We start from the raw sequence: 14,176 nt of genomic DNA, 5'->3' as shown, positions 1-14,176 counted from the left end.
CCATCTATAGGTGTGTTAAGGAAGTAATTTCATTATAGATTATTGAGAACTCCCCCCAAAGAAGGCTGTGTATATCTTTTTAAAGGTTTTAGTATTAAACTCACTTCAAATTATTGTTTGATTACATAATTATGTTCCAAATTGGCAATAATTTCTTTTGTGTAATTTTTGAAATTTACATTTTCCTGGATATAATGCTTGTATATCATGAAATAATATTAACACGTTATTTGGTACTGTAAAAGGCTTAATATTATTGTTTAGGAAAAGTACAAAATATTATACAAAGCATAGAACAGTGATTAATTGTAGATTTGTTCTGTGACCACTGTTCTCTACAATCCCGTCATACCCAGGCGTTGCACAGTGCATAGTACTGGAGAAAAGTTTTCCTTGGCGATGGTAGAAAGGACTGGCGAACTCTTGAGAGAATATAGCCTTGATCCTGTATAGGCGCAATGGCGGACCGGATAATATTTTTTTGTTTACACTTTCTTTTCCAGATTTTCAGAATTTTTTCTAGAACTATATAGGAAAAAGCGGAAAATACTCTATATTTTGTTCTTGCCTTAAATGACTAATTTTTTATCACAATCAAGTGCTTAGACTGCTTTTAAAAGCTTTGTTTTTACTTAAATAGTAGAGATACAATTCGTTTAGGGAATTCAACGTGAATTAAAAAAAAGAAAATTATAGATAATGAAGGAATAAATGGCAACAATAGCAGAAACCGTAAAATAAACTCATAGTTTTGTAGATAAAAAAATTGCTGTGAAAACAGAAGTATTTTAAAATAATTTTACTGTTTTGAAAATCTTAAATATTTAAAAGGTATTAATCATTTGAAGAATTTAACAAGTATTTACAAATTGTAGATAAAATTAAAAAATATATATATCAAAGAACGAAGAAAGAAGTTTTTAAGACGCCATAAAGTATAAAATATATCTCAGTTTTCATATCAAGAGGATTTTCAAGTGAAAAAAACTACGAGTGTCTGCATCTACCTATCAAAATAATATTTTCATATCTAAAAACGTTCGTCCAGATATTTTTTTAATCCCCCACCGACGAAGCCTAATTGCCTCAACGATCTGCCGTTAAGAACAATAATAAAGTCTATAGCTGCTGCCAACATATTGTTATTACAATTGAATCAGTTTGGTTAAAGTATAAAACAATCGATGCCTATGTACGGTAACTTGATCATCAGCGCCGAGCTGTCTGATGGATACCTAAGCATTCAGCATTCACTTGTTCTTGACTCTTTCTTTGACACGCAAAATCGAAAAAAATCTACAGAAAGCGAATGGGCATATCTACAAAAAATTGTTAGTAAAGATAACACAGAATATTGGTGATAAAATGTAAATAAATAATTTTTTGATGGTTAAAGTGTACAAATTTAATGATATAAGTATAAAAATGTATTTTATATAATCTATAGTTGGAACTGGATACCCAATATTTACATATTCCGTCTAAATTGTCTAAGATTTAAGTTAAATCTATCTTTTACAAAAATTAACATTCTTCTGAAGTAGTTTTCAATTGATTAAACCGTTAATTTTTTGTCTTGCTTTTACCCTGCGTTTTTCAGTTGATAATTTTCTATTTTTTTTAGTATAATCTTATGGTTTTTAACTCTTTATTGACAAGTCTTTCTTTTTTTGAATTTCCCGTTCGTTATTTCCTAGTAAAGTCTTTTTACCTATACATTTAATTGTTATAGAAAAACTATCAAGACATTTAGGACGAATGGAACAGAATATCTTCGTAGCTCGAAAAATGTACAAATCTATAATACCAGAAGAATAAGATTCACATCTAAAACTGTACAAATTCAAGATACATGAAACGTTGTATTAAATTACAGAACTACAAGTAAGTACTCAGTCGTTTTCCTCTAGAAAAATGTAAGGAAATACTTTAAAAACATTGCCCACAATTACCCATATTACTATAATCCCCAAACATTACCCATAAAAACATTAGCCTTTCGGAAAGCCAAAAATACTGTTTTTACGTGAATCGTTATGGTTTTAATCAACTTCTTTCCAATTAATTTAAGAAATCAGTATAAAAGAGAATTAATTATCATACGATGGGCACTATAAGCAAAGAAAAAGAGAAAGTCTTATAAAATTGTGAGTAACAATACCCAAAAGAGTTAAAGAATTGGCAGTCAAATATATGGAATGAAGACGTGATAAGAAAAAACTGAAAGAGAAAAATTTTCATGACTATTTCATTTATCTATTATATTTTTTCAAAGTTAAAAAAAACTCACATTGAAAACCTAATTTTCTTAAAAAATTAGGTTTAACAAATTTTTTTGGTGTACGTTTCATCCTTTCTATAGATTTCTTTGCGTTTGTATATTATTTATTAAAGTGAGATTTTCTACTTTAATTTTAGAACGCAAAATAATCCTTTTATAATATCATAGTGATATTTCTAAAATCATGAACGATTATTATAAAGTGCTTGATTCCTGCTAGAATTGTAGCTGTGACAAAAGGCTCTACGTCAGTCTTAACAAGTAATAACATTCATTGAGCAAGAATGAACTTGTTTTTTTCTTTAATTCATAATTATTTGATATATTTAAGTAGCATTAAGTACGTAAAATTATATTTTTAATATAGTTGATGATATATTTTAATTTTGTGATAATAAGTAAACGTACCTTTCAAATATTATAAATAATCCTAAATCCAATGTCTTTAAACCGTTAAGTTTATCATCTCAATGGGCATGTTTAGCTCGAACTGTCAAAAAATATCACTATAATCCACCACAAATCGAAAAAACCGACACGGACACATAACAATCACTAAAAACAACAGTGAAGAAAGTTTAAAGTAGGAAACGCACTGATCAACTATGTTAGACGTCTTATACTAGACTGATGATGAGATGAGAGATTTCCACCCTCTACCTGTTGGTACCTGAGAAGGTGTGGGGTCTGAGCTGACCAATCGGGGCGTTGCAATCCGCTTGACACGTGCTCTGACAATGACTTAAGTGGGTATTGTCAAATACTATTGTACGCTCTCGCTAGAAGTTTTTTATGAAAACAACCACATAATCCAGGGCCGGGCAAATCGCGAGGCGACCGCCCCACGGGGCGGTTATGATTTTTCTACCCGGCTAAAAAAAATTTGAGGAATTTATGGAAATTGTATATCGACTTTTTTTGGTTAACAAGTTATTTTTTAACACATAATTACGTTTGAATGCATGCTGCGTTTTAGTCCAGGAAAATAAGAAAATAAAGTACCCTATTTGAGGCACTGACTCGGCCAGACAAACGACAGTTGTTTTGAGTAGTATAAACCTCTATAACAGAACCGATATATTTCCTGCAGTCGATTTTTTGGAATTAGTTAGTTATTAACAAATTATGGTCAAAAAACGGTCAATTTTGCGTTTTTCGTCTATCAGCAAAAAGTGAAGCATTTAACTCATATAAAAACCTTCAAAATGGGATTTTTTAAATGTTTCTATCCCTACTTGTTGCTTATAAAATTGCCAAATAAATCAGAAATTTCGGTTTTTTATAAATGTTAATAACTTTTTTAAAAATGAACTTAGAAACTTCATATTACATGGAATATTGGGTCTTGTAGTGCTTAAAATATGTTAAATTTCAAAGCGATCGGTCAGATTTTTTAAAAGTTAGTCGTAGTAATAGTTTTCATGTCACTGTAACCGTTACTTCCAATATAGTTATAATAGTAAGGTTAATAGTTATAGCAGTAATAATATAGTTATCGTAGTAAGGTTTACATGTCGAAAACTATGTATAATCTCGTTTACTCCACTCAGATGCAAAAAAACACAACGGAAAAAATTTTGGTCAAATCCAAAGTATTATTTTTGTTTAGTTTTTTTTTAATTTTTAGCCCCATTTTGATGATTTTTTAGCACACAATGTAAAAATTTATAAATTTTAAATTAGTATTGTGTTTTTTAATAAAATTTTGTATTTGACTTATTATACAGGGTTAATCGAAAGGTGTTTTTTTATCCGAAATTTGAAATATCCTGTGGAATAATTCCGCTAGCGGATATTCGTAAAACCTTGTTTTTCGGTTGCAACCATATCTTCGTTATATTATGTTTTTTGTTTCATGTGAAAATATGAGTTGGTTCATTTTTAGGAGCGAAATGACTTTGCCACCTACAATTTACGACTTTCCCTATTATTACAATTATCTTTATATTAATTAGTAATAAGACGATCGGGGCTTTGGTGACTGATATCGAAGGAATTTCATATCAATATCCCTTGATCTTGGATTTAATGAACAATGATAACAATAATAAAACATAAAAGAACAACTTAAGTGTAATTTAATTTAAGTACGCAAATAACAAAAAAAAACTACTAAAACATAACTTAATACTTTGTATTGCTTCCCCTAGCCTCTATAACTGCCTGTACACGTTTTTGCCATTTCTCTTCTACAGCCAAGCAAAGTTTGTAAATTGAGGCTGGTGCGACTTTGCGACCTTTAATATTTCTACCAAGCATGTCCCAAACGTGCTCTATTAGGTTCAGATCTGGCGAATACGCTGGCCAGTTCATTTTATTAATAGCAACTTCCTCTAAATACTGCGTGACACACATTGCAGAGTGGGGTCACGCATTATCTTGCATTAATAGAAAATCATCGCCGATATATTGAGAAAAGGGTACTACGTGATTCGCTAAAATGTCCTCAATATATCGGTATGCAGTCAACGAACCCTCAATAAATACCAATTCAGTGTGCGCCTCTCGGGATATTCCTGCCCATACCATTAACGAACCCCTGTCATGGCTAACGCGGGGAGTGAAAACGCACTCCGCAAATCTCTCTCCAGTTCGACGCCATACTTGTCCTCTCCCATCTGATGAGTGAAAACAGTACATCGACTCATCCGTGAAACGAACATATTGATCCATTGTACTAAATTCCAATGTAAATCTTTCCTGGAAAATTGTAGTCTAGCCACTCTGTGCCTTGGAAGTAATTTGTGCAGTTGCAACTTGCAACTGCAACTGAAAACCAAATTCATTTAATCTTCGACGAACTGTAAATACACTTACATTATTGCCTCGAACCTCTTGAATCTGATTTCTTGTTTGCACCGCTGTTAAACGACGATCCCGCAAAACGTTGACTCGTATAAAACGATCATCTAAAGCGGCAATTTTGCGTTTTCTGCCACTTCCCGCTTTACGCTTGTTTGTTCCAGTTCATATAAAACGTTCCACTACCCTTTGGATGGTAGACCGATGGTAGAGCCACATATTTATAATTTCGCCCATCTTTAACCAGAGCAACGGCTTTTGTACAATCTTCGACAATAAGAACCATGATTAATCATAGCTAAATAAAATGTAAGTGTCAATATGACATAATGATAACAGTAACCAAAGCCACCTCGTCGTATTACAAAATAACTCCAAAATAATAATAATTATGAAAGTCCTAAATTGTGGGTGGCAAATTCATTTTGACATAAAACAAATAAAACAATGCTTAGGAGTCATGGTTGCAACCAAAAAATAAGTTTTTATAATAATTCGCAAATGAAATTATTCCACAGGATGTTTCAAAGTTAGGATAACAAAACCACGTTTTAAGAATTAACCCCGTACAATAAGTTAGATATAAAATTTAATTAAAAAACTGACTATACCAAATTAAAATTTATAAATTTATACACAGTGTGCTAAAAGAAGTATCGAAATAGGACTAAGAATAAAAAAAATTAAATACTTTGAATTTGAACAACATTTTCTCTGCTGCGTTTTTTGCATCTGAGTGTATAAATATTTTTGATTTTTTATTTCTTCTGGCCATTTGTAGTAATTCCAGCTTAAAAGAATAATGAGGAAATGGAATATTTTGATTCGTTAACCATTCTTTTATTTTATGTACTGGTCAAGAATGTGTTGGTCGCATATTTAAAATTTCCGAATGGTATTGGGCATTATCCAAAACTGTAATAGATTGTTCAAACATTTTACAAACATCTCTGTATTCATGTTATCCTGATAAATCAATCGATTTTGATTTTGTCGAAACACAAGATCCGCTGTATCAATAAATGTATATTTGCAATCCACAAGCAATATCTCTTTCCATCAGAATCTGTGTCTTTTCTGGATTTTATACTATCGTCAATCTATATTCTACCTTTAACAAAAATCAACGTTTCGTCTAAAGAAGCGTGGTATTTTTTAAAATTATTAAAGTTTTATAAAATATCGATTTTTTTGTGAACGACATTAGTTGTTTTACACAATTATTTTAATTGTCTTTCGCTCAATCTGTTTGAAAACTCTCCAGAGACTTATCCTGGAAATTTCAAATGTATTTATGTCTTTAATGTTTTAACACCTCCTCTAAAATATGTTTCAAAAATCTTAATATTTTCATCTTTGTTAACATGGAACTGTCTTCAATGTTGAGCAAAAAAGGTAAAGCTGCCAGGCAAACAAACAGTGCAGTCCACATGATTTATATCAAAAGGAGTAAATAATTTAGTGTCCTATCGACAAAAATCTAGATGCATTTTGAAGATAACGAATGCAGCTTTCGTATGCTGTTTTTTATTTTGTCGCAAATAAACTCAGTTTTGATAAATGTGATAAATAAATAACCGTGGCGAAAATTTTCCCATTTTTTATGATTCTCATGAGATCAAGACAATTTCTCCATTTCATTGACCGGCCACTATGGAATTTTAACAACTGGAGCACAATCTTCAAAACCTGTAGCATAAAATTTTAGTTATGAGTTTTGGCAACAAATATGAGGCGTTTGAACTATGCTTAAAAAACGCTGAACTTAAACTTTCACATTACAAACAATCTAAAACGTTTAAGACTGCTATTTTTTAATTACGCTAGTACGTTTTCCAAAAATACTCAACTTCTGTACAAATTACACTTAAAACTGCCTTTTTGGAGGCATTTTCCATAAAGTGCGATCATTTATAATGTAAAAGTTTAAATTAGCGTTTTTTTTAGTCATATCTCAAATGCCTCATATTTGTTGCCACAACTCAAAATTAAAATTGCATGTTAAAGGTTTTGAAGATTGGTCTCTACAAATGGAAACTTCATTACGACAGGTCAAGGAAAGTGATAAATTTTATTGATCTCACGAAAATCGTAAAAAATGGAAAAAATCGCGCTATGTTTATTCATTGAACAGATCTATAGAAACTAACTGAATTTGTGGCAAAATACAAAAATTGCATACGAAAGCTGCGCTGTTTACCTTTAAAACGCATTTTAACTTTTGTCGATAGGACAAAAATTACAAATTGTTCATTTTACTAACAAGTGCTAATATACATTTTTGTTCAAAATTATTTCAGCTACATTTTTTATTTCAAACATTTTTTCCACGGTCTACAGATTCCTGGTAAATCGATTTTTTTTGCGTTTTTACCCTACTACGAGGGGGGTTTTAGAGGGATGCCCAGGGGTAAAAGTGGTAAACTTTTTTGCATACCTTTTAGAGTCTCAAAATGGACATTCTCAGCAAAATTCAGCTTGTTCGTGTAATTTTTAGGGGTCAAATCTCTGGCGACTGGACTATTGGTCCATTCCATCCATTAAATGGCGCTACAGATCAAATCGGGCCTTGGCCTCCTTCAACAGGCTTCTCCAACCATCTCTATTTACCGCTGTTCTTTTCCATGAACGCGTTCCCAGGCAATTCCTGGCATCCTCATCGACTTCATCTTCCCATCTCTTTTTAGGTCTTCCAACAGGTCTTTTTCCCTGCATTCTTGCATTTAATAATTTTCTGGGGATTCTATTCTCATGCATGCGGACCACGTGCCCTGCCCATCGTAATCTCTGCAGTTTAGTATCTTGTGCTAGAGTTGGTTCGCTATATTGCTCGTATATTTCTCTATTGTACCTAATTCGCCAGTTGTTGTTTTCACTTATTGGGCCCAGGATCCTACGTAATATTTTTCTTTCAAACACATCTAATGCATTGGCAGATTTCTGTGTCACCACCCATGTTTTGCAACCATAACTTACTATGGGCCTGATTATTGTTTTATATACCCGGAGTTTTGTTTTCCGGTGTACGTCTCGCGATTTGAATATGTGGCCCATCGCGAAATAGGCTTTATTTGCCAGCACAAGCCTTCTATTTATTTCCGGTTCTTCTTCATTGCTTGCGACCAGATCCATTCCTAGGTATGTGAATCTATTTACATGTTCTATATCGTCAATAAAGTGTTGTTGCACCGGTCTATTTGATCTGGTTTGTATGAGTAGTTTTGTTTTATTTGTATTTATTGCTAGCCCTACTGGTTCTGCACTCTGTTTCAACTCAACGTAGGTTTCTTCCGCTGCATTCATTGTTCTGCTCATTATGTTTATGTCATCTGCGTATGCTGCAAATTGGGTAGACTTGTTTGTAAATATGTTATTTCCGCTCACCGTCAACCGTCTAATTACATATTCCAGAACAAGATTAAAGAGCGTTGGAGCTAGTCCGTCGCCTTGTTTCAGTCCTTGCGTTATCGTACACGCATCAGTAATCTGTCCCTGAATACATACCTGTGCTTCTGTTTCTGTCATTGTCATTTGCACTAGTCGTATTAATTTTGATGGTATGCCAAATTCTTTCAGTATATTAGGTAGAATTGTTCTATCTATTGAATCATAGGCTTGTTTAAAATCTACAAAGAGATTGTAAACGTCCATGTCATATTCCCATGCTTTGGCTAGTATTTGTTTAACTGTAAATAGTTGGTCAATGGTAGATCTATTTTGCCTAAACCCTGCTTGATATTCCCCGATGATTTTTTCCGTGAGAGGTTGTAGTCTTCGATTAATGATGTTTGTGAGTATTTTGTATCCCAAACTATTGGTCCATTCTGTGACTTAATTCCTGTCTAAAGCTAGCCCAGTCCGTTCTATCATTGATTAAGGTAGGGTTATTTACTCTTAAATATAATTAAAACAAGAAAATTGGAATATCTCGGACATATTACACGTGGAGAGAAATACACCTTGCTCCAACTGATTATGCAGGGAAAGATATAAGAAAAGAGAAGCATAGAGAGGCGTAAAATGTCATGGCTGCGCAAACTAAGAGAGTGGTACGGATGTACATCAAATGAACTTTTCAGAGCAGCCGCCTCAAAAGTCCGAATAGCTATGATGATTGCCGACCTCCGCCGCGGAGATGGCACTTGAAGAAGAAGAAGAATTTACTCTTAATAGATATGCTCTTCAATTGTTAGTAATATTAAGGAGTGATCAGAACTAGAATCATCAGCTTCTTTTATTTTTATAAAATTTGTTGTAACTTTTCTTGAAATAGTAAAGTATCAAGTTGGGTGTTTTATGTTGATCAGTGGACCAATATGTGGGTACTCCAGTTGAGTGCCATTTTCATAGATTGGAAAGTTGGTGGCAGCTTTTTGGTAACCATTTTAAGAGGCCTATTTTGTCTATCTTCAAGCAAGTACCATTCAAGATCTATGCCATTCAGCGTCTTGTTAGGTTTCTGTAGATATTTTCGTCGTTTACTGTCTTCTATTTTTTTATGTACTAATATTGGATCTCACATGTGAAGTATCGAATAAAAGAGGAAGATACAGTGAGTATAATAATACAATAAGTCAAATATGGTGTCATTTATCAACAATTTTAAAACAAAAGAACAGCAAAGGAAAGAAACATGAAAAATTGTTAATTTTACTCATTAAATCAGATTTCAGTTCAATTTCCTCAGTCAAATATAGAAGGATTACGTTTTCAATGTTAAAAAAAGTAAAAAGAAAGTATCAAATACAAAAGTTAGCTGATATTTTTGATAAATTAATTTCGATTTACTGTTCTGATGGCAACTTCTAGACGGATCTACATAAAACTAATTTCACGTACAAAGTTCCGTTCCAGCTGCACACAATTCCGAATTATGAGTATTAGCGTTAAGTCAGTCATAATACAATAAAATATTGATTTACAACCTATACTATAATTAAACATGTAATCTTTTTTTGTTTTATTGCTTTCTTTTACCGTTATCTGTAAATTATGTGACACATTAGCTGGTGGGAAGCCATGTCAGCCGAAATGATTTTACTCGCAGGAAGCAATTATAATTAGTGTGTGGTAGGTATATGGTCTAGACGATATAACAATTATATATTTGTAACCGATTAGAATATGTGTGTGGTATTGGATTAGTAACGTAGACAGATTAGTTTGACATGGATGCTATAGTTATATGGGCCAAGGACAACTAGCGTAAGAGTAATGGGGAAGCCGATCATTGAGGAAACGAATTTGGAGATATGTGTGTCATTTGAAATACGAGTTGAAACACGAAAGAAAGAGTTCTCATATAATTTAGAACGATTTGCTTAGTCAAATTTTCTATTTTTGTGTCTATTATTTTATACCAGAATTTCTTGTACTTGTTTTTCCAAGGCTTTTCTTTCTTCTGCGTCTCTGGTCTCATTTTCTTCTCTGCAGTACGTTTCTCTCTATCCATTTTTTTACAGAGCATATAAGGATTTTTTAAAACAAAGCTTCTATACTGGCGTTGTACTTTACATATTTCTCTATAGTGAAATGTTGAGACGAGCGTCACAAGATGCAGTCGTGGCGAGTAGCGTCATGAAATAGCAAGTGTTCACATCGAATCACTACTCTAAATCAATTGGTTTTTAGTCATCATATATTTACTCTAATCAAGTTTACATTAAAAACTACATAAAAAATAAGTAACCAAATACAGACATTAAATAAAAAGTAAAAAATTAAAAGTAAATCTGTCAATAGAAGATAGTAAATTCGATTCCTAACGATTTTCGAACGTCAAAATTCATCATAAATGTCAAAAGTCATAAATGTCATCCCATAAAATTAATAACAATAAAAAACTGTTTGTTTAATAATGCCCGATATCATAGTCAATTTAAAGTGAACATTAAATAAATCAAAAGTCCACTTTAACAGTAAATTTCAGTTTTTTACAAATTCGAATTACTCCAAATATAAATTTATATATTGTCGGCTGTATGCAATAGTGGCTTAACTCAAAAATTGACAAAATTGTGTTTACATCACCAGGGAGCTTAAAAAAGCCTTATTTATGACCTGCAAAACTAGCGCAATAATAATAGCAAAAGTGTCCACTGGACGTCACTAGTGTTGCTATGACATGTTGTAGGTTGAGATAAATTGTTTCTTGCAGTACTGGCCCTTTTTAGTTGTGCAATGGAAGTCGAACCCTGTCGATATCAAGTTTCTATGCAATACCGGCACTTTTGAGTTGTGCCACTATAGCAGACAATTTTAGATATTTTCAAACCGTATCAGTGAGAATTTTGGAGTTGTGTCACATTAAATAAAAGGAATAAATGTATTGTTTTAAAAATGTCAGATCCAAAGGGTTATCAGAAAAGAATGGAATTAATCCTATCTCGAGCAGGAGTAACGTAAATAATAATATCTATATTATTTTAATGTATAATTTCAAATAATCGATTTAGTAGAAAACTTTAGACGATTTTTTGATTATATCTACTGGTTTAAACAAAAAATAAACCCATTTTAGTTCTGATGCGGACCCTCATTACGTGAATGATGATCATGATGTATCGTCTACATTTACAGAGGTCTCTGATGTGGAAACTAAATTACCAGAAGACATGACGATTAATAAACTCAAAAGTAGGAAAAGAAAGGCTTGTCAGGACCAATAGAAAAGAAATGTCAGAAAGTTTCTTAAAAATTCAGGCCAAAAATATATCAATGTTAACAGTAATCTTGTACAGGCTCGCAGTTTAGGTCCATCTTGCAATCCATGTAGACTGAAATGTAATGAAAAATTCATGTTACAAGAAAGAACGCAGGTCTTTGAAAAATATTGGTCAGTGAGAAATATAAATTAACAACGAAGTTATATTCTGAGATCTTCTTCTTCTTCTTCTTTTTTTATATAGACATGACTCTGTCTGTTTTTCAATGTGCCTCCAGTAAGTTGTCGTTCCTTCGTTTTCGTGGTCTTCCTACTGATCGTCTTCCTATTGGGGAACTGTCTCTTGCCGTCTTTACTACTCTATTTGTTCTCCTTCGGCTTATATGATCGTTCCATTCTACCCTTCTATTTTTTACCCAGTTCTTGATGTTCTCCACCTTGCATCTACGTCGTATACCTGTACTTCTGGCTCTGCCCCATAGTGTCTTCTTCTTCTCATGGCACCGTCTCCTTTTGAAGGTTGCCGATCCAAATGGCAATTGTAGTTTTGAAAACTGCTGCGCGAAAGATTTCTGCGAATGATCGGTCGAACCATCTCCTCAGGTCTTTCCGCCACGAGTTCTGGCATCTTCCTACTGACCTTTTGCCCTGTACTTTTCCTTCCAGTATAACTTGAAGTAATTCGTATCTTTCGCCTCTCAACACATGACCCAAGTATTGCGTTTTCCTCTCTTTGATTATTCTTAGTAATTCTTACCATCAATTTTTCTAAGTGTTTTTATCTCTGCTGTTTCTAACATCCTTTTTGTCCTCTATTTGAGGACAAAATATATTCCATATTCTGAGATCCATGTACATAATTAAACGAACATATCGATATGCAGATAAAGGTAACACATCAAGCCGTGGTTATAATCATGTATTTTATTTGGAAAACTATGATGAGAAAAAAATAAGAGTGTGCAAAAGATTTTTTATATCCACCATTGGAGTTACTAATAGATGTATTCTAACTCTTATTGGGAAGACGGAAAGTGGCTTTATAAGCAAGGATAAAAGAAGTAAAGATAGCATGCATAAAACATTTTATAACGAAACTATAAACAGGGTTCGTAAACACCTTTCTTTAATCCCGACAATAGAGAGCCACTATTGTTAAAGTAGTACATCAAAAAAATATATAGGAGGCAAAATATTGACAGATCTGTACAATGATTATAAAACTGATGGCCAAAGAGACAATGATGAATTTGTAGAAATTGGTTTATATCGTAAACTTTTTAATTATACATTTAACCATGCATTCTTTTGTCCCAAAATTGACCCATGTCAGTATTGTCAAAAATACAAAAATTTGAACAGTGAAGAAAAAACAGCCCTAGAAGATGCTAATAATAACCATCATAAGGAGAAAAACTTCCGGGAGCTAAAAACACTTGACAAAGAAAATGTAACTAACTTATAAAAAGTTCTTGTTTTAACCTACAAGCTGTTCTAAATCTAAGCTATCAACATATCAGTTCCCTATATGTGAACTTCAGAAAAAGGGACTGAGAAATATGCACAGCTATGTTTGTCGCGAAGGAGAAGGCAGTAAAGGTGCCATAGACATTAGTTCGTGGCTGCTGATGTATTTGGAACAAATATCTATAAAAGCCGATTCTGACGATTTGAAATTCATATTTTACTTAAACAATTGTGGTGGCCAAGGAAAAAACAAGTACCTAATTTCAATGTATTATTACGCTGTAAACCATTTTAAAATTTCTTCTATAACTCATCGCTTTTAAGTTGTCGGCCATACTCAAAATGAGAGTGACAGCTACCATTCTTTAACAGAAAGAAATATCACTAAAGCTTTAAAAGGAGGGCCTATTTATCTATCGACTCATTACACTATGTTAATCCGAACTGCTCGTTGGAAACCAACATTCAAAGTACACGAATTACGTCATAATGATTTTTTTGACCTGAAAAAGTTAACTACTAAACCAGCGACAATTTTCAATGAATATATCCAAGGAAATACTTTTCATTTTAACGATATTTGTGAAATTTTTAAAAAAAAAAAGCTCTGGTACTCACTACTATTTTAAAACTTCATTTGTCTAAGGGGAGTACAGATCAGTTACCACCAAGAAAAAAAAAACAAAAGGTTTAGAAAGCATGGATATTATAGAACTAGAAAAGGCTTACACTGACAGCCTGCCAATAACTGAAAAGAAGAAAAAAGACCTTACTAGTCTTTGTAAAGACAAGAGTGTTCCACCAATTCACGCTGATTACTAACGACATTTAAGACATTGTTAATCATAACTTTTCCTATTATTATCAATATATACTTTTTTATTTCGTTCTTTTTATAGTTGTTAATAAACACATTTTCTCATTCAAGTAACTTGTAGTATTCTTTATTGAACCTTTATTTC

At 32.6% G+C, this 14,176-nt stretch overlaps 1 protein-coding gene across 2 annotated transcripts in view; it reads right to left on the bottom strand.

Annotated features, from left to right (window-relative positions):
* The window catches only part of dpp (decapentaplegic morphogen), a 214,678-nt gene that overhangs the window by 76,624 nt on the left and 123,878 nt on the right, over nt 1-14,176 (bottom strand). The window contains exon 1 of one of the 2 annotated variants that reach the window (XM_072524083.1): nt 2,690-2,939. The exons of the other annotated variant lie outside the window; for it this stretch is intronic. The gene's annotated coding sequence lies outside the window, so the exon portion shown is untranslated. Of the gene's footprint in view, nt 1-2,689; nt 2,940-14,176 lie in introns of those variants that run through there. 2 annotated transcript variants of the gene reach the window in all.

The sequence above is a fragment of the Diabrotica undecimpunctata genome, chromosome 2 (assembly GCF_040954645.1).
Source record: "Diabrotica undecimpunctata isolate CICGRU chromosome 2, icDiaUnde3, whole genome shotgun sequence".
NCBI lineage: Eukaryota > Metazoa > Arthropoda > Insecta > Coleoptera > Chrysomelidae > Diabrotica > Diabrotica undecimpunctata.
The sequence above is the reverse complement of the archived record's forward strand: the minus strand, read 5'-3'. Positions and strand labels throughout refer to the sequence as shown.